Source organism: Hemicordylus capensis, chromosome 4 (assembly GCF_027244095.1).
Source record: "Hemicordylus capensis ecotype Gifberg chromosome 4, rHemCap1.1.pri, whole genome shotgun sequence".
Classification (NCBI taxonomy): Eukaryota; Metazoa; Chordata; class Lepidosauria; order Squamata; family Cordylidae; genus Hemicordylus; species Hemicordylus capensis.
The window spans coordinates 85,459,992-85,485,298 of NC_069660.1; the positions used below are offsets into that span (position 1 = coordinate 85,459,992).

General features: G+C 44.4%; 1 protein-coding gene across 1 annotated transcript in view; it reads right to left on the reverse strand.

The window, feature by feature from the left end:
- The window catches only part of PTCH2 (patched 2), a 93,765-nt gene extending 74,992 nt beyond the window's left edge, over window positions 1–18,773 (reverse strand). The window contains exon 1 of the mRNA XM_053245374.1: window positions 18,668–18,773. The gene's annotated coding sequence lies outside the window, so the exon portion shown is untranslated. The remainder of the gene's footprint in view (window positions 1–18,667) is intronic.
- Window positions 18,774–25,307: the final 6,534 nt, after the last annotated feature.

Here is a 25,307-nt window from a genome sequence, read left to right on the forward strand (position 1 = left end):
AAGAGGTGGAGTACTCACACCTTCTCCTTCCCAACGGAGACCTAGGTTGGATCTCCTCACTGAGGCTGTTCTCCCACCTTTGGTAATCTTGGTGATCTCAGACCTCTTTATTTCAATTCCTATTTGTTGGAGACATATATGACACACTCAAGTCCATATCACTCACTAGATGTCTTTTGTGACATAATATTAAATAGAAGGTCTGTGCATGGTGGTTGATGCTGGCATTTGCATCGCTAATAATGGAATAGTCCAAAACTATAGAGAGGTCTATTACTGCAACAGCTCAATGACTCTACTAACTCAATTGGTCAGTAAGAAGGACCCAAGGCATTAAAAAAGGAGCCAGAATCCCCCTAGTGGACAATGGGAGGATAAGCTGCCCCAGAATCTACATGCTGTGTTATTCCACTTCTCTCCCTCCATGCAAAAGCAAGTGGGAAATCACAGCATTAGGCACAGATTTCTTGTCACTGGAGTAAAGAAAGCTGTACCACCCAGCTATTGAAAGATGTCAGAAAATGGGTTGTTGATCATCATGTGAATAAAAAAGAATGAGCTGAAGTTGATAAATGCTGAGATTTCAGAGGAAGTCTCTAGAGTCTCCACCTTTATTATCAATCCTTGTGGGAGTGGGCTGCATTGAAAGTCTAGACTGTGGCCATTAAGGAGACACTAGGATTTATGGAGCTAGAAAGATGCATCAAACTGGAAAGTGAGCTTCATTGTAGAATCAGTAATAGCGGAGCCATGGTGGAGCTATGGTCCCTGCTCAGTCATGAAGTGCACTTTCCGCCTAGCCTACTCACACATTGTAAAGATAAAATTATATGATAGCCCCTTCCCTTATTTCTAAGTCAGTAAGTCCACAGCTGGGCACACAGATTCTGGATTTGCCTTGTGATTCTGAAGAGTGGAGCTACTTTCAGCTTTTCTTCTGGCCTTCACTCCGGTAATAACATACATCATGTGCCAAAGGAATGGGCTTACTCCTTAGAAGTCTGGAAGAATGGATTTCTATACACTACACAGTCAGAGCCTGGTTAAAAGTTGTAGGACTCCTGGCACTGAATATTTAGACTCCCTGTCTTATTTATGCATGTTGAAATAGTACAATAATCTTTATGGGGTAGCATTTTAATCAAATCTTTGCAATTTATTATGTCGCTTTTTTCATGCTCTTTCTTCTACCCTTCTTTATACATCTACCACCCACAAATGCTCCCCACTCACACGCACACACACATACTCTTTCATACAGTATGCTCTCGCCATTTTTACGCCTATGCCCATCCTGCTTTCTTTCATTTGCACATCATGATTCGCACTGAGCATTTTCACTGCCTCCCTCTCCCTTAGGCCCAGTCAGCATGGGGTACCCCTGGCCAGTTGCTGGGTCCAAGCACTCAGCAGGGCATACCACTGGACACTTGCCCTTGGGCCCTCCAGGGAGGATTAGTTGTGCAGTGCAATCCTAACAATGTTTTATTGGAAGTAAACACCATTGAGTTCAACAGGGCTTATTCCCTAATAAGCAGACATAATTTCCCCCCATTATCTTCCCAGGAAATTGTCATTCTGAGGCATTGTGAGGAAAAAAGACATGCCACTGCCACCCAAGTAACTCTTCCATGAGACTGGGGGGGGCAACCCATGGAGGGGGCCCCACTGGAGAGCACCTTGCCGAGGACCCCCTTAAATCTGGAGCCAGCCCTGCCTCTCCCTTTCCCATAACCAAACTGACCTCATCCTATAGTCCTCCCATCTTTGTCTTCTTTAAATTGAGATGCAACCTTTCTGCTGTTTATTTGATTTTAACAATTTTGATTTGATGGAGTGCTGCCCGCATGCTGGAAGGGAATGTTTCCAGCTGTTTCCAGCAATGAAAGAAGGAAGTTAGGACTGAAAGGGAGCAGCAGAGAGTTGTGCAGTACAATCCTAACAATATTTTCTTGGAAGTAAACACCATTGGGTTCAACAGGGCTTATTCCCTAATACGTGTGCTTAGAATCGCAGCCTAAGTGGCTAAGTTTAAGGGAGACTTGACCTAGTGCTCAGAGTTGCTAATCAATTCATGTTCATCTCTGGAGCCAGGCAATGAATATAAGATTTCCCATACACACATGCACCCTCCTGCCAGTTGCAGGGGAGTAACAGCAGGAGAGAGGGCATGCCCTCAACTTCTGCCTGTAGGCTTCCAGTGGCATCTGGTGGGCCTCCGTGTGAAACAGGATGCTGGACTAGATGGGCCTGGGACCTGATCCAGCAGGGCTGTTCTTATGTTCCTAATACATTTGGCACAAGTTTTGATATTTTCATTGCCTCCAATGTTCACCTGTATTGGGCTATTATAATTGTTATTTTAATTGCTGAGTTAGTAAATTAAAACCAAGATAGACACAGCACAAGAGTAAGGCTGCAATCCTAAGCATATTTACCAGGAAGTAAGTCCCACTGAATGCAGTGGAACTTACTTTTGAGTAAACATGCTTAAGATTGTGCTGGAAAGCTGCAATATGATGCACATTTACTTGGAACTAAATCCAATTGAATACAATGAGGCTTACTTCTGAATAAACATGTTCAGGCTATAAGCATCTAAGCTTTTACCTATAGAACTTAATATTAAAGCTCCCATTGGTTTATTTAACACAAAAAATGTAAAACAGAGTAAAAACAAAACAATCTCACAGAATAAAAAGTTAAAACAATCTCATAGGATAAAAACAACTAGTTTAGAATTTTAATGAAGTAGGAATGCAGCTTAAGAGACCTTTAGTTGGCTGACCAGTCTAGAAAACTGGAAACACACAGATTGTCAACTTGGCACCTCCTTCCTTCTTCTCTGTGTGTATTAAACCCAGCCTGTGAGCATCTACAGGTGAAAGGTAATCTCCATTCCCATTAGACAATTCCTTCATTTCATTTTTACATTACTATTTGAGCAGGACATGACAATAGTCCAGACCCAGGAAATGCTGTAGAGCTCCCGGGCTGTGCATAGCTAGAGGGTGTCTGGACAATATTTTGCATATGGCAGAATTGTCTCCACGTAAAATGATGCTGTTGCAAACTGGGCCTGTAGGTGGTGCACAAGCCACCAAGGCCTGATGTGGAATCCTCACAGTTTGGTTGGGGGTGGCTTTTGGAACCTCATATCTACATAAACTCAGTCCCTTCCAATATGGAAAATGGGTGGGAGATAGCAATGCTAGTCTAGAACCTGAAAGTCTCCTTTATCTTTCAGAGGGATAAAAGGGGAACTATCATATGCAGCTTCCTCCATCACCGCAGTACTGTGAAGCGAAAAGTCACCTCTGGTTAAATTCTCATTTCTATGCACCTCTTAAATGTGTTTGAGCCTGAGATGACTCCGGTACCTCCTGGCCTAGCAGGTAGCAGTGGTGCCATAAAACTGACCAAAGGGGTTCTAATGGTCTGTCTGTGATAAACCATAAACAAGGCTGTCACAGGAAAGTGGATGGAAAGATCAGGTGCAGTATAGGGCAGGGTTTATGTACCCTTCTGCCCTTAATGGCACAGTGGGAAATGACTTGACTAGCAAGCTAGAGGTTGCCAGTTCAAATCCCCACTGGTATATCGGGCAGCAGAGATATACCGTATTTTACGGACTATAGGACGCTACGGACTATAAGACGCACCTTAATTTTAATCCAGTTTTTCAGAGTTTTAACATATTAAACTGTTAAAACATATAAGACGCTCCTGAATTTTGGCAGATATTTTTCGAGGAAAAAAGTGAGTCTTATAGTCCATAAAATACGGTAGGAAGATGCTGAAAGGCATAGAGGCTATTCACACGATGAGATGAAATCGGGCTAGCCTCCGCTAGCCCAATTTCATCCCACCGTGGGAACCACCGGGCTCAGCTGTGAGCCCGATGGTTCCTGAGCGGGTAACCCGCTCAAGTAGCCTGCCCCTTAAACCGAGTTTGCAGAGCAAGCACTCCGCAAACCCGGTTTTTGGGATCATGAGTAGCCACGGTGTGGCTCCGCACCATGGCTACTCATGAGTAGACCCCCGGCGGGAGGCTGAAAATCAGCCTCCCGGCTCAGGGGTCTCTCCAGTATTCCGAGGACGGCACGGCCCCCAAACTCCCCAGCCCCTGCCAGCTCCATCACGGAGCCGGCAGTCATGTGGGTGGCCGATCCAGCTGTCCAGGCAGGTCTGCCCGATCGTCTTCAGGCAGAGAGGGCTTAGCCCGCTCTCCCCACAAACCCGGACAAAGTGGGACTCACTGATCGTGAGACCTGCCTCATAATCTCATACTGCATGGGAGGAGGCAATGGTAAACCCTTCCTGTATTCTACCAAAGAAAAACCACATGGCTCTGCGGTCGGCAGGAGTCAACTTGACGACACACTTTACCTTATGTACCCTTAAGATTTTATAGATAAGGGAAGTAACAAATGCAGTTTGGCCAACTAATCTGCTATCATGACATACACAATGCTGCAGATTTTAAAACCAGTGCAAATGACATGGTTTGTGCAATAAAATGACAACCAACCCAACTGCAAGTTAGCAGAGCATTGCAGAAACTAAATAACTGGTTGGAGAACAGAGTGTCCCTGCGAAAGTATAGAGTGTCTTTCAGAGAGTAACCAAAGTGAGATCCTGCACAAGCAAGATTAAAGGTCAGAGAATGTGGATTCCAAACAAGGTCGATTTATTCTTTAACAAATCAAGTGACTGCTATGACAAATATTTATATGCTGCTTTTCAACAAACGTTCCCAAAGCGGTTTACATAGAGAAAGAGTCAATACATAAGATAGATCCCTGTCCTCAAAGGCCTTACAATCTAAAAAGAAATGTAAGATAGACACTAGCAACAGTCACAGAAGGAGCTCTTTTGTAGTTGTTAGCTTTTCAAAGCAGACTTAAAATATTAAATTTCAAATATTCTGTGGTTAGAAATGAGGAATTGAGCAAATTCACAAAACTGCTGTTAATGCAGATGGCCTGGATTTGGATGACTTACATATCCAAAGGCTTGTGAATGGATAGGTGGGTAAGATGGATAGGTGAATGGTTGGACCGAGGGTTGCTAAAGTTTTTTCTGCATTTTCTTGGAACATCCACTATGATCTACACCCGATTACAGGAAGTTACACGGAAGGCAATTATTTATCAGCTCTAATTTGCAGTGGAGATAAAACAAGCAAGACATTCCCTTCTCCATCCCAAGCACAGCTAAGGAGCCAGATAAGGTGAGAGAAATTCCTTCACCTCACAGATGCCTGTGACTGTAGGGGGAGGTCACAATGCTGTGTGTAGATGCACGTGAGGAACAAGGCTGACAAATGCAGGCTGCTCTGGGCCTGCCAAATAGGGAGGATTTGGTAGGTAGCAAGGGGGCAGCAACCTGGGAAGGAACCAATACACATCAACTAGGGCTGGAGGCGGAGGGTGGGGGGGATGGGGGGGGCAGGCAAAGAGAAGACAACCCCCTGCACTCATCCCTACTTGTTTGTCTCACATCCTGCTTGCATACCTAGTGTACATGAGCGCAGGATTTGATGACATGGCCGCCACTGCCACCTTGGGAGACAGAGGGCCTCGCCACCCACCGCCAGCTACAGGATTAATTATGATAATGTATTTCTTTCCCCCTTTGTCACCCTAATGAATGGGCCCCTTTAAGATTTTAAGGCCTTTTGTTTGTCCAGTTTTTAAGGCGGCATTGTAGGGTAGGGGATAGCAGGTGGCACGGCCAAAACAGGCTCTTTTGTCTTCTTTGGGGGCTTTTCTTTTCCTGTGGTGGGTTTGGGGGGAGGCCAGTTCAGGATGCAGGGAGGCAGTGCAGAGCAGAGCAGGGAAGCCCCTCAGTCTGTTTCGCTGCACTGATAGGGACAGAAGAGAGAAACCTCCTTGTCCGAGGAAGGCGATTTTAGAAAGAACTGTATCCCCTTCCTCCCCCGCTCCTGCTTCTCCCAGTTTCTATTGAGTGGGATCTATCCTGTATCCTGCTGATCACGACCACTCCCAGGTCATACCCTCTATCACACTTGCGGAGGTCTGCCCAAGCCAGTGCTAGCAGGTCTTCACGATCAAAAGTCAGCATCTGTTCTCTTTCAGGGAGCTGGAAATGGTCTGAAATCAGGAATATCCATGACATTTCATGGAACAATGATGTTCTGGAACAAGGCTAATTCACTTCAAGAGGGATAGAAATCCCAAACTGATACCAGAATCTAACTGCAAAATGCACCCAGATCAGTTTGGCCAATACTAGAATTTGTACCAGTTCCAGTGGGCCAGAATCCAGCAGTGCTGGTCATGCTTTGGGGGCCTAAATAAAGCTTTTGGAATACAATGTGAAGTGTTACAAAAACTCACAAAAACTATTTTGACCCAAGACCTTGGTGGGACACAGACAATGAACATGTATATTACAGGTAATGCCAGCTCTACATTTCAATTTCCAAGTTTCTGAAGAGCTGCCATCTGTACTCAGCCAGAGATGGCTTCTGCTCCCATATATAAGGAAGCACACAACAAATAGTTGATTTTATACAAGTACAGCCATGGTGCCTACCATGAACATGGTGCTGCTATAAAGATTGGACAGTTTTTTTGGAACACAAAGAGGCTCTTCTCACGATGGGGGAAAACTGGGCTAAGGCAGCCCAGCCCGGTTTTTCCCCCTTGTGAGAACCACCGGGCTTGTGGGTGAGCCTGGTGGTTCAATGGCGACTAGCCCACCAAAGTAACCCTCCTCTACAGCTAAGTTAGCGGAGTGGGGGCTCCACTAACCCCATTTTTTTGATCGTGAGATGTTGTGGCATGGCTTTGCACCATGGCGACTCACAAGTGGACCCCCGACTGGCATCAAGGGTCCCCCCAGAATGCCTTGCACACTCATGCGGGGCATGTTGGGACTTCCGGGGGCTGGTCAAGCCCTGCAGGCTCCTCACACAAGCCCTGCAGGCTCTCCACGTTGCTCATGTGGAGAGCCTCAAACTATCACACAGCTTTGGGAAAGGAAACCAAGTGCTGACCCAGAGTAAACCTGCTAATTTTTTTCATTTCTGATTTGTGTGAAAGAATAGTCAGTGTGCTTATAAAATATGGAGATGACATAACATTTGGAGGGATAACAAACACTCCAAAAATATAATTAGTATTCAGGATCATCTTAATAAAAGGAACCACTAGGCAGTAAGTAGCATAATTAAATTAGACATTTTATTTTGTTGCACCTTTCCAACATGAGCTTGGGACATTTAGGCCCTTTCCAGAGTGAGACTGGAAATCAAATAAAAAATCCACCAATCAAACTGCATAAGGCAGACCATTCACAGACTCAATAAGAAAACTAGGGAAGTTTGGGATTGCTGAACTCCATCTGGACTTAATATGTCTTGGAGTACAAGGATTAGAGAACCTTATCAGAGATAGTGTTGTTGGCCCTACTATGTGTTTCTAAACTAGTTCAAAACATTAGCAACAGTCTTTACTCCTATCAGCATTAGTGCTTTAAAAGCAAGTCCTGTCTAGCTCTCTGAGCCTTGACTGCATGAGGGAAAGGCACGCAGAAAAAGCTTATCTTAAATGTAGTTTATACTCTGCCTTTTCATCTCTTTTCCAATATTTCCTTTCATTACACCAGGATCAGAGTTCCAGCATTGGCAAAGGAATTGTAGGGGAAATCATGTCAGATGGGTTGAAGTAGGCAAGAAATTTAATCACCCCATGGAGCTTCCCAGAATCTATGAAGAAGACAAGCAAGGGTAATGCTTTGATTGATCTGACTTGTATGCTAGAGATATATGGCCATAGGACCAGACATGAAGTAGGTAAGCATGTATTTTCCATGATGTCCAGCTCCTTATCTATTCCTTTTTTTACATCTTGCATTCTCTAGGCTCTCACAAGAGGCAGAAATCCACCTGTCAGAATGATGGTATTAAGGCAACACTCAGCTTGGAAGCCCTGAGGAAAAATCCACAGCATTAAAAGGGCACAAGGATAGATTATGAGCTGGCACTGGGGCAAAAGACTGGAGCTCTAGACTCAGTTGCTATATTGGAAGTGTAAGCCTTCCTTTAAGAAATTTTCTCCTTCAGTTCTTTCTCCACAGACAAATAACCCCCTGAAGGAGGGAATGGGATGCATCCCAGTACTGATAGTTGCTTTAATGCCAAGGCCTGTTTATGAGGGAGGCAATTGCTTGTGATTCAGAAACACAGGAGAAAATGTAAGAAAGTGCCCTGTGAAGGCACAGAGGTCAGACGCCCAGGCAAACTCCTTGAAACTTGGGTGGGCTCTGCCTCTGCCTGGTCAGGCGAGAGCAAAGCTTTTATCTTGTCCCTGCTCTTCCCTTCTCACCCTCCTCTCCTCACACCAAAAATCTGCATGAGAGAAACAATAGAGGTGCAGTTCTTTGCAGCAGGCCATTGAACTACGGAGGATGGAAGAGAGATGGGGAGGGAGAGGACTGCAGCAGCAGTGGACTCACCCACTCAGAGTCACAGCACAGACATGTGCACACACAGTAATCAGTTCAAGCTGCTTTGCTCACACATGCATGACTCCAGGAAGGATGTACATGTCCTTTTGGGATGCACACACACCACTCTCCCCACCATTGTTGACCTTTACATACATGCAAGCAGGGGAGGGGAGAGGAGAGAGAGAGAGAGAGGTGAATGCAGGGTCTCAGAATAGAAATTACTGGGAACTGTCTCTACTGTGTCCTGCTCAAAAGTCAGTAGGATTGCCATGCTAGCAGGATCAACAGAGGATTTAAGGGCTGTGTCCAGCATCAGGAGTGAATTTACTATATAATATGAAGCCATAAAGAACTGGGAAGGGTGAGGGTCACTTGGCCTGTTTTGTTCCCAGGGTGGCATTCCACATTGCACTAGCAGTTGAGCTCTGATTGTGAACATATTTTTAATTATCATATGGGTAAATGTTGCAATAGTTTGGGGGAAATGTATAAAGGGAACTTGTATGAGGAATTTATTCAACATTTTCAGTGGAAAGGTTCTAGCACTTTATATAGAAAATCATCATCATCATCATCATCATCACCATCAGCCAATTACAAAAAGCAGCTTTACTGGGAACAGCCTATATTCTGCGACGATATCTATAACAACTGACAATAAAATTCAGCCATCCCAGGTCCTTGGGAAGGACTCAATGTCTGGATAAAACAAACCAGTCAATAACACCTGTCTGACTGTGTAAACAAGAAATAATAATAAAAAATAGGCTTGTTTGCATGACCCGAAACAGCATTAGTGGAGCTGCAAGCCAGGGTAGGAGAGCAGTGGGTGCTCCCCGTGGTGGATTAATGGAGAAACAGAGCAGGGGCAAAATGTGAGGAGAAGCAAATTTTGCCCCTCCTCAAATTTTGCCACCCCTCTCTGTGGGCAGCAGTGGCTGTAGCAAGGGTAGAGTGGGCGAGGAGAAAGTACCCCCGCTTTACCTAGTTTTTTTTTTAAAGGCAAACCTTTTTTGTTAAGGTAAAAGGGCGGCAAAAGCCTTGTTGCCTATGGGTAGCAAAAAGCTTAATCCACCCCGGGTGCTCCCAGTCCACAGTTGTGTGAACTTGAAGAGCAAGGTAGGAGGAGGGGAGAGTGATCATGTGGGAGACGGGAGCTAGGTCAGACTGGCATGCTGATTACTGTGTGTCCACATTGTGTCCCCAGCATTTTACAGAGGGTGGACGAAAAGTTGTCCTACCCAGCTCCCGTCTCCCACATGATCACTCTCCCCTCCTCCTACCTTGCTCTTCAAGTTCACATGGCCATGGATTGGAAGTGTGCATAGCTCTCTTTCCTTGACTGGCAGCTCCTATGACTCTATTTTGGGTCGTGTGAACAAGGCTGATGGTTCTCTGTCCCCAAAAAGCTTACAATCTAAAAAGAGACATAAGGTAGACACCAGTAACAGCCACTGGAGGGATGCTGTGCTGAGACTGAAAAGGGACAGTTGCTCTCTCCCTGCTCAATATAAAGAGAATTACTACTTTGAAAGGTGCCTCTTTTAGCAGAGGGAATGTGGATGCACTTAGATGTTGTAGTGATGTGCTGGATTCAGAAAAGCAAAACATAATGGGAGCTCCAAAAGCAAAACAATCAATCTGCTTTAATCACTGAACCCACCAATGCTAGTCCTCCTTTCATATCTTGAATTAGACTTTTACCTGTCGATGACATTTCTGTCCATATCCACATGGCTATCTTATAGTAGTGCACAATTGTGTGGTGGTGTACTGATTTAACTACAGGAATAGGCTGAGACAAGGGAGTAGATCCAGCTCATAGTGCTGTGTGCCTCAAGTGTAGTCCTAACTGCTTACTAACAATAATTAGGGCATTACTTTAACTATGACCCACATAAATATCACAAAGTAGTGAGCAAGCTTTTGAGTTCTTCAGAATTGTTCTTCAGGGTGGATGTTTGGGTTCTTCCTGAACTTTTCCAGATTGCTACAAACCACATACATTTCCATTTCCAGTTTACTACAAACCACATGTTTCAGGGCTTTTCCATCATGCCCTCTTTTATTTCCACCCCCTTGTTTTGCTTAGCAGTCACCCAGATGAAGAGTTCTGAAGAACTTGAAAACTTGCTGACAACTTTGAGATATTTCAGATGGTTCTAATAAGGCTATTATCCTACTTTCAAATTTGATTTTCTCTCTCTAATGGACCAACATGACTACCTATGATTTTCAACAATAATTAGGTACAGAGAAACAGAGGGTAGAGGGAAAAGGGAGAGTTTTCACAATGGAGGCAAGTAAGAAGCGGGGTGCCCCAGGGTTCTGTACTGGGACTGGTGCTTTTTAATCTATTCATACATGATCTAGAAGTAGGGGTAAGCAGCAAGGTGGCCAAATTTGCAGATGATACCAAACTCTTTTGGGTAGTGAAATCCAAAACGGATTGTGAGGAGCTCCAAAAGGATCTCTCCAAACTGGGTGAGTGGGTGACAAAGTGGCAAATGCGGTTACAGTTGCGGCAAATGGCAAGTGTAAAGTGATGCACATTGGGACGAACAACCCCAGCTTCAAGTATACTCTGATGGGATCTGAGCTGTCGGTGACTGACCAGGAGAGGGATCTTGGGGTTGTGGTGGACAGCTTGGTGAAAGTGTCACTCAATATGCAGCAGCTGTGAAAAAGGCCAGTTCCATGTTAGGGATCATTAGGAAGGGGATTTAAAATAAAACTGCTAACATTATAATGACCTTATACAAAACTATGGTGCGGCCACACCTGGAATACTACGTACAATTCTAGTCACCACATCTAAAAAAGAACATTGTAGACCTGGAAAAGGTGCAGAAGAGGGCAACCAAGATGATCAGGGGCCTAGAGCACCTTTGTTATGAGGCAAGGCACTGGGGCTATTTAGTTTAGAAAAAATACGACTGTGGGGAGACATGAGAGAGGTCTATAAAATCATGCATGGTGTGGAGAAAGTGGATAGAGAGAAATTCTTCTCCCCCTCACATCACACTAGAACCAGGGGTCATCCCATGAAATTGATTGTCAGGAAATTTAGGACCAGCAAATGGAAGTACTTTTTCACACAACACATAATCAACTTGTGGAATTCTCTGCCACAAGATGTGGTGACAGCCAACAACCTGGATGGCTTTAAGAGGGGTTTGGATAACTTCATGGAGGAGAGGTCTATCAACGGCTACTAGTTGGAGGGCTATAGGCCACCTCTAGCCTCAAAGGCTTCTGAGTACCAGTTGCAGGGGAGTAACAGCAGGAGAGAGGGCACGCCCAGTGGCATCGGGTGGGCCAGTGTGTGAAACAGGATGCTGAACTAGATGGGTTTGGGGCCTGATCCTGCAAGGCTGTTCTTATGTTCTTACATAAGCTTGTGGTTATGTAGCTAACTCAGGCTGACATGATTTCAGAAAGGTGGGTACGTTGTATCATGAAATTCTATAAACAATAGCACTATACTGCACCTGGTGGTGGTGATAGCAGTTGGGCCACCACAGTGGACCTTAATCACACTATTGTGCCTGTGTGACATTCTGAAACTGCTTAGGATGCTGGCACACCTCACATGTAGTCACAGTATGTCTAATGGTAACTGTGCTCCATAATTGCATCAGATTTGTTGATATAATTACTAATATAAATTTGACTTCTTTTAGAATGGTTTGTTTGTTTGTTTATTCATTCATTCATTCATTCATTCAATTTCTTTACTGCCCTTCCAAAAATGGCTCAGGGCAGTTTACACAGAGAAATAATAAATTAAATAAGATGGATTCCTGACCCCAAAGGGCTCACAATCTAAAAAGAAACAAAAGATAGACACCAGCAATAGTCACTGGAGGTACTGTGCTGGGGGTGGATAGGGCCAGTTTCTCTCCCCCTGCTAAATAAAGAGAATCACCACGTTAAAAAGGTGCCTCTTTGCCAAGTTAGCATGGTTGTCTGAAACTGTTGACTTCTGTACCAAATCTGGTCCTAATTTCACCCAGAAGTGAAAGATGGATGAAGGGGAAGTGATGTCTATGGGAAGCGGACTTGCTAACAGGCCACTTTGGGGGCAGGGTTGGGAACATCCTGTCACCACCCCCACCCCCTTTTCAAAGTGGCCGTCCAGCAAAGTTAATTGCTGAGAATGATATCACATTTGTTGTTGTTGTTATTATTATTATTATTTATTACATTTATATCCCGCTCTTCCTCCAAGGAGCCCAGAGCGGTGTACTACATACTTAAGTTTCTCCTCACAACAACCCTGTGAAGTAAGTTAGGCTGAGAGAGAAGTGACTGGCCCAGAGTCACCCAGCTAGTATCATGGCTGAATGGGGATTTGAACTCGGGTCTCCCCGGTCCTAGTCCAGCACTCTAACCACTACACCATGCTGGCTCTGTTCCATAGGTGAAGCCAGAAGGAGGGTGACAAGCATCCCTTCCCTAGATATGTAATACTTTACTTTCTTATCATCAGTCAATGAACTGAAAGAGCATCAGAGGAACACAGGAATCTGCCTTAAACTGAGTGAGACAATTGGTCCATCTAGTTTAGTCTACACTGACTCACAGTGGCTCTCCAATGTTTCAGGCAGGAGACTTTCCCAGCCTACCTGGAAATGCCAGGGCTTGAACCTGGGACCTTCTGCGTGCAAAGCAGATGCTTTACCACTGAGCTACGGCCCCATCAATATAGACAGAAAACAGTTTCTTGTGAGTTCATTTCCATTAAAGTTTAGGATGAAAGTATTAATGTGAAATGCATTATTATTCCTCTTTCATATATTGAATATGTAAGATAAAGTACTTTCTTTGGCTTCATTTGCCTCTAAAAAGCAATCCCTAGGTTTTGTTTGTTTGCTTCAGCTTTTCTTGGGAGGTACAGCCTCAGACCGTTAAACAGATGTTGAAGGCCTTGACAACAGTTGAAAGAAGGGAAGCAGGAATGCTCGTTTGCCCCCCACCCCCACCTTATGAACAGAGCAAACTTTACAAATGAAGGAGTTTTCCATGTATTTGTTTTGAGGGCTGGCCAAGTCCTGTCTCCTGCAAAGCAACATGTTCCTAATTTTCTGTAGTTTTAACTCCAAATTAATTTGTAAGTGATCTGGGTGCCTTGTTCCTTGAAAGACACCTAATAGCACAAGGGGATTGCCTGCCAATTGAAACTTTGCAGTGGGGAAAAAGAAAGCAGGTCAGGAAAAGCCCTGGAAGCATGACCCCCTGTGAGTGTTTAACAAGGTGTCAGCCCAAGATGTTTGCAGATCGGACTAAGTGGCTGTGACATCAGAATCCCGGCTGAGGTGGAAAAGGATTATGCAGATGTGGAAGGAAATAGGAGATGGGACAAGACAAAGCAACAGTGGTCTAGGCAGCCTAACATAGATCTGCTTAGGATGGCCCCTGGGTGAAGAAATAATGTGATTCCTTCTATGGCCTTGACTGAGGAAAGAGTGAAATCCATTCTGATAGAGCACAGCAAGTTGAGCATGTGCACGATGTAAGCATACCCTTAGCCTTATTTCTATGTCTGAACAGTGTGATTCAGAGGGATTACTGTGATTCTTTCATCTGATGTGATCATCCCAGTCCCAATGTCTTTTGGCAGAAGCATCAGGTTCCGCCATCTATTCAATCTGTCTAATCCAGGGGCTACAACTCACATGATCTCTGGCCACTGTAGTTGGGGATGATGAATGGTGTAGTTGGGGATGATGTCCAGCCAGAGCTGGAGGGCCGACATTGTTCAGTCCTGGTCTAATCTATCTCTGTTAGCCTAACCCTGTCATTGAGCAGAGTAGTCATCTGTCCAATGTGCTCTCCTTCTGTTGGTCTTGAGCAGAACCAAGCTGAGAGTCCATTCTCCTGGATTTTGCCATTTGTACAGTATCACAACTCTAGGAAGAACCCAACGTTTGTATCAAAGGCACAAACATGTCCCCAGCGTAATACACATCATTCCTACATGCCAGTCTTCATACAGAATAATCCATATAGTTCAAGTTATAGTGTTCTACGAGCAAAGAGCAGGAGCACTTCGTGAGGAATTTTTGAAGGGAAGACACATGCAGCAATCTTGATAGGAGCACACAGGCTCTCTTAAGTGTCACCATCATGTGTTTTGCAGCACATGTTCAGATGGCACACATGTTAATGATATCTAGTTCTAAAGCCCTGATATGAGAAGTTAAAATCACTGGCCAACAGGAACACAACACTAAAACTCCTTTGTCATTACTCAGTCTGTTTCCCCACTGCTTATAGGTTGACGAATGTGGTGTTTCCTTCTTGGAATCTCCAAATGCTGCCTCCTTGCCTGAATCTACCAGTTGGGGAAAGTGACAAAGAATCTTAGCATGGTCCTGGCAGATCTTGGAGGCTGGCCGTTTATGGAACCCATGCATGTGAAGGCCCATTGACATTCCTACCATGGGAGTTCAGGGGAAGCTCCTGGCAGTCATCGGATGTGTTCTTCTGGAATAAACAAGTTGGGACCAGCTCCGAACATGTACTATGCAATGAAGGAATATTATATAAATAGCTGATCTGAAAATGTGCCTTATGTTGTTGTGGTATTTGGAATTTTCATGCAAGGACTTTGGTTCAGCAAGACCTTATGATGGAATCGTTGAACAGCTGAGAGTTTGAGGTCACTAGCTAGGAGGTTCCCTGCTTAGGGGGACTTGTAGCATTTACTGGAATTGTCATCAGATTATACAGATATGTTAAGGCCTCTTTCTCTTTAGTATTTGTCCATGCTTTCTTTGTGTGTGTCTCTCTCATTTGCTTTCATCTACACGCCACCCTCATAGTGTGGAGACCAGGCCTGTAAGGATGCAGAATGTCTAGCAGAATGTACTGATGAGTCTATTGCTTAGGTCAGTTCACTATTTTCCAAGTGGGGGCCACTGGCAACAATGTGAGGACCATTTCCCACTTTGCTGACCTGCACAGTACTGCATTTTCCTCAGTGCTAGGAGGGCCTTTAAGAGAGATGTGGCCCTCTCTTAAGAGCTCTAGAAAGAATGCACTTGGAAGGGCTACACTTCCCAGCACTTTGTGCATGCTTTCAGAGATGGTGCAGAGGTTCAGGAGGGCTCAGTTTCTCTTAAAGGCGCACACACACCCGTGGTGCTGGACAGGGCACAGCACTGCACAGTAGGAATGGTTGTCTCCACAAGGTGCCGGGGGTGGGGTAATTCAGTTTTGAAGAATATTCCATTTTGGCTGAAGCTTCACACAGGCCCAGTAAACAAAGTCAAGAAGCCTCACTTAGGGTCGATGGGGGCCGCTGGCATAGGTGGTTACAAAAAGCTATTCATGTTGCATCATCTATGCTCATGGCTGTGTTTTCTGCAAACCTCAGTGAAGAATGTGCATTTGGTGTTGCTTGGACATTGTGTTAGAGAAATTCCTTTCTCAGTATCTAAGGCAAGGAAGGTATGTGAAGAACAGAAGGGTAGCAAGGGGAAGAAGGCTGTTGCTGTGCTATAATGGTGTGATCCAGGACTCAAAGCCAACTGTTGTCTAAGCTGAGAAAAGAAGAAACCTGAGGTGTGAAGGCCTTTAAAAAGCAGGCTGAGACAGAGAGTGGCTATCAGGACAGTAAGCCAAATTTAACAGTGGTGATGGTGGTAGAAAACCAGCCAGAAACTTCTTCCAAGAGAAGCTGGAGGTGAGTGGGGGTTATTTCCTTTGGAGGGATGCTGGGAGAAGAACAACAACTTTAAGCCAAGGGAAAGAAACATTTCACTCAAGCCCCCATATAAGAACTGATGTCCCAATGGAGGCAGTCATGTATTACATGCAATAGGAGGTGTGCTTTCTCTGAAATCAGGACTCTCTGTAAGACTCTGAGAGGCCTAAGGAGGGGGATGTTTATTTGAAGCCCCCTTTTCCATCTCTTCTCCTTTGGAGTGTCAATTATGATATGGCCTACGCATGTGTGAGGCCTGGGCAGTTGGCCCATTGCCCCTCCCTGAAAAGGAGTCTGACTGAAATGGCTGCAGCAGCCGCAGCCGCGATATCATGGGAGTGAAGGCAGAGTTGGGCCTCCCTCAGGCATGCTGTTTTTGATGCATTCTCAGTGAAGAAACAAGCCTCTATACCTTCATACAGAAGGGGGGAACTCAGAGATGATTAAATTGGCCCAGACCCTTGCACCCTGGGAAGCGTGGAGGTTTGAGTTGGCTGGTGAGGCGTTTTAACCTGGCATGTGGACAGAAACCCTTTTGTTCCAAGCCTTGCTCTACCTAGGAACTACCAAAGCTGGCTGAGTCCCCACACTCACCTCAGGCCTCCTCTGCCATGGTGAAAAGAGCAGGCCAAACCCACAGCGGTTCACCAGTGTCCCAGGGCTCCCTATTCTTAATAGGCCACCAGGAGAAACAGGGAAGCCTCCAGTTCCCACCAGGAGTTAATTAATAGGGAAGAAATACTTTTAAACTCTGCCAAATAAGCTGTCTGCCGTGTCAGGCCAGGTTACCACTATATAAACTGAGCTCAGCTATGCAACTTGCAGCCAGGATCCATGACAGAGCTACTGGCAAGCTTTGTGTAGAATGGACTGCTAACAGGATGCTTGTTGTTGCGCAAGTGCGCAATTTCACAAATGGAGTTGCACAACAGCATGATCAAGATACATAATGGCTGCACTGTCACATAAACTCCATTTATAGCAATAGCAATAGCACTTACATTTATATACCGCTCTATAGCTGGAAGCTCTCTAAGCGGTTTACAATGATTTAGCATATTGCCCCCAACATTCTGGGTACTCATTTTACCGACCTCGGAAGGATGGAAGGCTGAGTCAACCTTGAGCCCCTGGTCAGGATCGAACTTGTAACCTTCTGGTTACAGGGCGGCAGTTTTACCACTGCGCCACCAGGGGCTCCATCAGGGCCACCATTTATGCCATTTTTGTACTTGTGCAACAGCGCTCTTGCACAACTGTGTGATCTCTACTTTCCACCACCTGAGTAACATTGCACTTTATGTCAGCCACTGCATCCTGTGTCAATGTAATAACCTTAAATAATGAAATAACCTTGGAGTTATATTTTAACCAATTAATTTTACTGCCTTGAATTAAAAGAACCAGCCTGATCGTTTCAGATACTGAACCATATCCTTGGATGACCCCCTCCATGTGTGGGGCAATTGTTTCTCCCCCCTCCCCGCCCTCCCCCAAAGGTCCTGGGAGGGAGACCTTAGCAGGTAGAGTCCTAACAATTACCACAGCCTGAGAAGCAGGAAATGTTGAAGCTGAGAAATCAAGTCCCTCAAGGTCAAACTACATGTTTAGTCAAACACATCATTGGGCCTATTGTGCTTCATTTTGTTTCCTAACTAGCAAGCCTGGGAAGCAAGTTGTTTTATAGCTGCTCCGCTTACAAATGTGGTGTTTTTTGTTAACCCATTCCTTGACCAAGGGCAGTTTTTGAATGGGGTTTTAGTCACTTGTTCCAGTCCGGGAGTAGAGGCGGGGCTAATAAACAGCCAGCAGCAAGAGCATTGAAAAGCAGTCTACACTTGCCTCTCTGTACATAATATCTATTTAATTACACTATTCATATTCCTGATTTCACTCCACATCCTTGTCCTTGCATACCACAACTCTTTCCCTTGGGTTTCCCAAATAAATCTGATTTAGATTTAACTAAGAGTTTATTCAGAAACAACTCCATCATTTTCTCCTGCTTTCCCTCTCTTTTCCTTTCTGACTCCACCCCTGCCCCAGCTCTCTACAGGATTTATTTATTTTTTTTAACATTTACATCCCGCTCTTCCTCTAAAGAGCCCAGAGCGGTGTACTACATACTTAAGTTTCTCCTCACAACAACCCTGTGAAGTAGGTTAGGCTGAGAGAGATGTGACTGGCCCAGAGTCACCCAGCTAGTTTCATGGCTGAATGGAAACTCGGGTTTGCCCAGTCCTAGTCCAGCACTCTAACCACTACACCACGCTGGCTCCCACTAGGACAAACTTCTCAACAATAAAACATAAAAGATTACAAGACAGAATACAACACAGGTGTTCAGGATCAGGGCCTTCATGAGGGAGGGAGAAGAGATTTAAACTCTTGCCCTCACTGCAGGGCCAATCGGGAGCTCACTGCCTCCACTGCAGCTGGTATTTGCCACAAGAAGGAAGCTATTGGTTTACTCCTTACCCATCATGAGAAGAAGTCATGTGGACTGCATGGCCCATCCTTCAGATTTGTGTACCACAAGGGAGCTGCCATGGGCTGCTGAGGCATCCTACTTAGGTGTACAGCAGACTGGACAGAAACAAAGATGTTCAAAAAGGAGGGGGCTGGAGCTGGAATGAACAGATGCAGAATAGAGTAAGACAACATGAAGGTGTATTAAATACACAGCTACTCCCTAAAGATACTGACCAACATTGTGTGCAGAGTAACCTTAGTGTCAGCAAGCCACTGGGGCTGTTGTATACATAAAAGGCAACCCCCAGGTGAGGGCTGTTGCGAAACTCCTTGAAACAGAACATGGGGACTTGCTTCATGCCATGTCCATTGTTTCCAATGGAAGCAGAGCAAAGCATGATTCCATCTGCTGTTTTAAGAAGTTTTGCAGCAGCCTGCCTCTGCAACAAACCCAAGGCTGGTTTTTATGTGCACAGCAGCCCTAGCAGTTTGCTAACACTGATGTTACACTGTGCAGAATGTTAGCCACCACCAATTTTCATACTTTCCCACATAGGACATAATTAGTCTATGGAATTATCTGCCACTGGATGTGGTGATGGGCACTAGCTTGGATGGTTTTAAAAGTGGCTTAGATAGCATTGCCATGCCCCCCAGAATTCTGGGTATAACCCGGATTTTAAGCATCTCATCTGAATTGCTTACCCCACCTGGATTCACCTGGATTTCAGCTTTCATTTAAAAAAAGAAAGCAGCTAAGCTCAAGTCCTTGTAGAAGCAGAGTTATGGAACAAAATGTGCAGTCACTAGTCTGTTCAACCACTGGACTTGGATTAACAGAAGAAAAGCACAGGATCCTAGCTGGGAGGGTTTCACTTTCACAAGTACAGTAATCCCCTGAGGAATATTGCCTTGTTTGTTCTCAGCAGGGGATCTCTTTTGGGCAGTTGAGAGGATAGTGTGCTTTTGATGTGAATTACTACCTGCCTACCAGGCTGTGTATTGTAATGTTTAAGGACTTTCTTGGCTTTACATCCAATGCTTGCCTACTTAGACGTAAGCACTGTGGGTTTCAATCAGATCTTCTCTCAAATAAGTACGTACAGAATTGCAGCCTTGATTAAAAATCTGTGCATTTTTTGGTTCTATTGCTGCTCTTAATATGTCAAGGAAAATGGTCAGGCAGATATTTTCCCCAACTATTGTTGGTAGATATCCAGAGCAAATACAAGTCAACTGGAAAGTGCAGCTGCTAATTTGCACATGCAAATTTGCAAACCAATTTACATAATATGCAAATTAGGCACCTGGATTTTGAGAGCCAGAATATGGCAACCCTAGGCTTAGACTAATTCATGGAGGACAGGTCTATCAATGGCTACTAGTCTGAGGGATTTAGGCCACCTCCAGCCTAAGATGCAAGATGCCTCTAGGTACCAGTTGTAGGTGAGCAATAGCAAGAGAGGGTTCATGTCCTCAGCTCTTGCCTGTAGGCTTCTCAGAGGCATCTGTTCCACAGGATGCTGGACTAGATAGGCCTTGGGCCTGATCTAGCAGGCTGTTCTTATAATTACTTAAAAATAAACCTATTATTACCACCAATTAAATTACATCCATACTTTTTTTTTTTAAGTATTGCAACCCTTTTAAACAATCTAACATCACAGCATAAGTTAAGGTAACTCTGTGAGGAGGCAGGCATATGAAATCTTCAACCTCAATAGTTTATGTGGGCAAACTATGTTTCTTAGGCAGGATTGCATACAGTATCTAGATGTCTGGATTCCACCGCGCATCAGTCCATCTACTTCTAAGTCAGCTATTCCTGGTTGTACTCATTCTGAAAGTAGACAGACTGGGGCTCTCTCACAATCCTCTACTCAGATGAGGGACACATCTTTAAAGAGTAGCAACTAAAAATAAGGCATGGGCCCAGTCCATGTTCAGACAGAAAAACCTGGTATGCCACTTGCTCCTCATACCATGCCAATTAGACCTTGCTTTGGCTTGTCTGAATGTGAAAACAGCTGTCTAGTCACTTTCCATGTGATCATCTATCTTGTCCCCAGCATTATCATCCGCAAGAGATAGGAACATTCTTTTACTTCTACTAAAGCATAATGTGTGAACACCATGGCCTTACAAACATACCTCTGCATGGTGCTCTTTTTATGAAAATAGCTGATGGACCTTATCCATCATGTGAGAAAAACAGCATCTATCCATACTAAAAGTTAAAAAAGCTGCGTGTGGAGTGATGTAGGATGGGTGGAAAGGCAATGCAGCATCCCTCTTTTTGTAACACCATCACAGCACTGGAGGTTGGCATATACTACCACATTTTTGTACTGCAAAAGTAACAGCACAGGTACTTTAGGGCCAAAAATGCAAAAGATCTTCAGCCAAATAATAAATGGTAGCAAGCTTCTCTGGCCAAAAGCAATAAGACTTGGGTTGTCCCCTGGATTCCAAGATGACCAGCCGGCAAGTAAGAAACCTAGACTGTTTCCTGTTTGATTGTTCTACTCCTGTCTCCCCATTCCACCACCTTTTTAAAAATGCACTTTTTCAAAAGGAAGGCATGGACTCTGTTTTACTGGCCTCTGGCAACTTAAGTGTAGCAGTGGTTGGGTTAAAAAGTGCCTAACAGAAGAAGATTAAAAACAATCCAAGGAATTTGTTGCAAACTTCCTGGATGGTTCCCCACACGCAGTGGCGTTTTCTTGGCTGCCTGGCTTATAATCAGCAGAGTGGAATGTTGTAAATTAAATATTTTTAAACAACTTTGCTCTCTCCCTGGTTAAACATTGCAAAGATTGCTCTTTCTTGTCTGTTTCATGCTGGGTGGTCTCTCCCCCCCACCCCCATTTGCCTGTACTTCTTCCTCAAACACAATTAACCATTTAGATGTTGCACAAAGGATTAGCTTATGCATACAAGGCCAGACTCTAGTCCCTTTGGTTGGGGGACGGAAGGGGGGATGGGGGCAAGGAACCAGGGGGCAGATCTTTTACTTTCCACTAAAAAACAAAAGCCAAGAAAATCCCCTAAACCCTCTGGTTTTCCTTGAATGATAAAGGCCCAACTGCAGGCTCCTCAGCTGTCCTCAAGTTTAGGCCTCACAAGCTCATTGCTTTCTTATCTTTATGGTCCTCGATGAAACAACCTTAATCATCCTAGTTTATGCGACATCCCGAAATCCGGGTACCCTATCAATGTGTATGAGTCTTTGAGGTAACAGTACTTCATGTATCTACTGCACTATGGTAGTTACAAGTATTTGCAAAAAGTTGTTTTACTACCCACACACACACACATACCCTCATCACCAGCTCAGCATCATTCATCCATCATAGGCATCTTCTTTATCTAGAGCTAACATCTATCTCCAAATGCAATTACTATTTCAGAGCAGAGAAGACATAAGAGACAGTAGCTGACATCAGACCAACAAAGCAATGGTGTTGCTAATGCTGTGCTGGTGCTATGGGGGGAGTTTAATTTTGCTCCCTTCCCTCTGAAGCAACAATGAGTCCCAAATATATATCCCTGAGAGACACAAAACCCTCAAGGACATTTTCTCAAGAGCCACAGTCAGTTTCAAAGGGAAGGGAAAATAAACAAACACCTCCCTTGTAGCACCCCTACAGCATTATCACCACCACTGTTTCGTTAGTCTGGATGTTGGCTAGTGTCTTGAAGGGTATAATTTCCTCAAGTTGTGTCTACCAAATTGGTACCAGACGTCTATGTGTATTATCTGCTAATATATATAACATTTGTCTCTCATATGGGAACAGCTGTTCAGGACTGGGAGTTCAGGCAAAGCTCTTACTTCAGCGTTAGCCATATTCCTAATCTGAGTTACTAGCACCAAGGGGGATGAGATCCCTTATAAAGTGCATACAGGTGCTTCCTCTCTGGAGAGCCTGACAATTGCTGAGGAAGCCTCCACTTGAACTTTGGTTTGGCAGCTATGTTGTGAGCTCTAAATAAGAGCAAGGGCAATGGAGTTGTACATGTGTGTGTACACCAGAGCCATTTTTCCAGGATGACTTTCCTATGCTTCCAGTGAGAGAACAAGGATAGAATACAGTCCACAAGGTCTGCTGCCCAAGATCTCCCAAGAGATGTTGAGCACTGCACAGATACTGCATCTGCCCTCCCTCCAAACTTCAGAGACAGAGCTATAGCAAGTAGGGATGTGCCCGAATCATGTAGGTGCCCCATTAGCAAGGTGCCAAAACATTTTGGTGGGGGGCAAGCGGTAGCTTTAAGAATGAGGCACGTAGGTGCTTACCTGCTCCTCTGCCACCTGCTGCTGTTTTGGTCACAGTGCTGTCCTTCCCAAAAGGATGCGCATGGCTGTGTCGCGGTGGAGGCATGCACATGGCCAACACATGTGTGGGGACCATGTGCACATCACTGCCGCGATGCAGCCACACATGGCCTTTTGGGAAGGACAGTGCCACGACCGGAACAATGGCGGAGCAGTGGAGGAGCAGGTAAGGACCTGTGTGCCTCATTCTTAAAGCTACCACTCTCTCAGGAGGCTACTGCTACTATGTGCAGGTAGATATATCTGCTCTAAATCTTTACCCTCAAGCTCTGAAACAGAATGTGTGAATTCTACATTTAAGGCTGCAGTTTTGCTTAGATGTACATAATGTGCATAAAACATACTAGATAATATGCTAGATAGCTAGATTCCTTGTGGTGTGACTGAAGCAAAGCAGAACTAGGCCTCCAGCTACAACCACTTTTTATGTCATTAAAATGACGAAACGAATAACATCACATCTCTCCAGCAATTAGTGTGTTTAGGAAAACACTATTTAAACATGGTAAAATTACAACAATTAATAGGTAATGCCGCTGCTTTTGGCCACACACTCAGTGTGGCCGAAAGCACACTGGTAGGATTTGTCTTAGTTTAAATCAGTAAATGAAATCTAAAAATGTAGTATTGTGTTCAAGCATGTTTAAGCATAATTTAAAAAGTAATAATCAAGCAGTATCCAGATTAACATGGCTGCATGCATAACTATTTTTTCCAATCTCACCTTTTCCTTTGCTGTCCCTGATATATGTGTAGGGGACAATTTGAATCAACCCCACATTTAGCAGAGAAACCCAGTTTGATGAGAACAAAACTCACAGAGGAGATCTGGAGGCAATTGTTTAAGGGCTAAAACAAGTAGTTTATTAAATAAGTTACAAACTTAGATAGAAAGACTGCACCCTGTTCTAACTAGCTTATGGTGGAAGGAAGAAGAAAGAATAGAGAAAACACAGAGAAGGGAGCGTCCTAAGAATATCAGTCTACTAATCACTAGAGACAGCGCAGAGATAGAAATAAGCGAGACAAAAGGGACATTAGGAGACCTGTACTCCTAATGTCCCTAGTGGTCAATAGAAGTTATGGGTTTTAAAAGTTGATGCCTATGGAGTCACATCTCCACAATATGTCTCTGAGGGTCCTCCAGCCCTCAGGGGCATATTTCAGGGGGCACTGGGGATAGCAGATGGAAGAGGGGAATTGAGAAAAATCATTGCTATGTTTTTGAAGGCAGAATATGTTCTGGATGCTGTACATCATATAATTTTTCAGTAAGGGACAGCTCTAGTGACACACTGATTAATCCACAAACTGCATCCTCACCGTGAGAGAGAATCATGGATCTTATTTTCTCCATGATTTCGAACATGGATTGCAGACAGCATGCTGATAACTGCCAGAAATGAGACTCTAGACAAGTCTCCCTGCCATAAGATAAGCCTGGTTTTTATTGGAACACACTGGCTGCAAGATGCAAGATCCAAGATATTCTTCATTTCTAATTGTAGAAACAGTGGGCTGGTTTAGACATCACACAGAACCTCAGTTAGAGCCGGCTGCATGTGGTGTCCCTGAACCTCAGGAATATGTGCTCCTCTCTCATTATCACACAAGCATCTTTTTCCTATCTAGGTACATAAATGAGCCAAGATTGGTTGTGTTGTTCCAACCCACCATTCTCGTCTTATTCTAATCTACTTGCTTCAAATAACCTAAGATTTCTATAACCCAAGGTCTGTTGTGAGTTACAAATCTTGGATAATTTTAAGCAAGTTGATTAGAATACGCTGAGATTGGTGGGTTTGGATGACACAACCAGTCTCGTCTTATTTTAACCTAGGTAGGATGATGACAATCCCGCCAGGATGGACTCTAACCCTACCCAACAGGCTCCAGGACAATACATGAATACCAGCTCTATATGTGGTTTTCTTGATGTCTGAACCAGCCCAGCATCTCTTGGGCATTGCAGCATTTGGTAGGCAATTATTCTATACATAGGAAGCATTCTAGGAACATAGGAAGCTGCCTTATACTGAATCAGACCACTGGTCCATCTAGCTCAGTATTGTCTACACTGACTGGCAGCGGCTCTCCAAGGTTTCAGGCAGGAGTCTTTCCCAGTCCTACCTGAAGATGCCAGGGATTGAACCTGAGACCTTCTGCATGCAAAGCAGGTGCCTTACCACCGAGCTACAGCAAATACAGGATGGGCTCCTATGAAAAAATACTTACCTGAAAACGACTGTACCTGTCAAGTAAGACAGGGCAAATTGGATGTTCAGACTCCAAATCTGATAATCACAT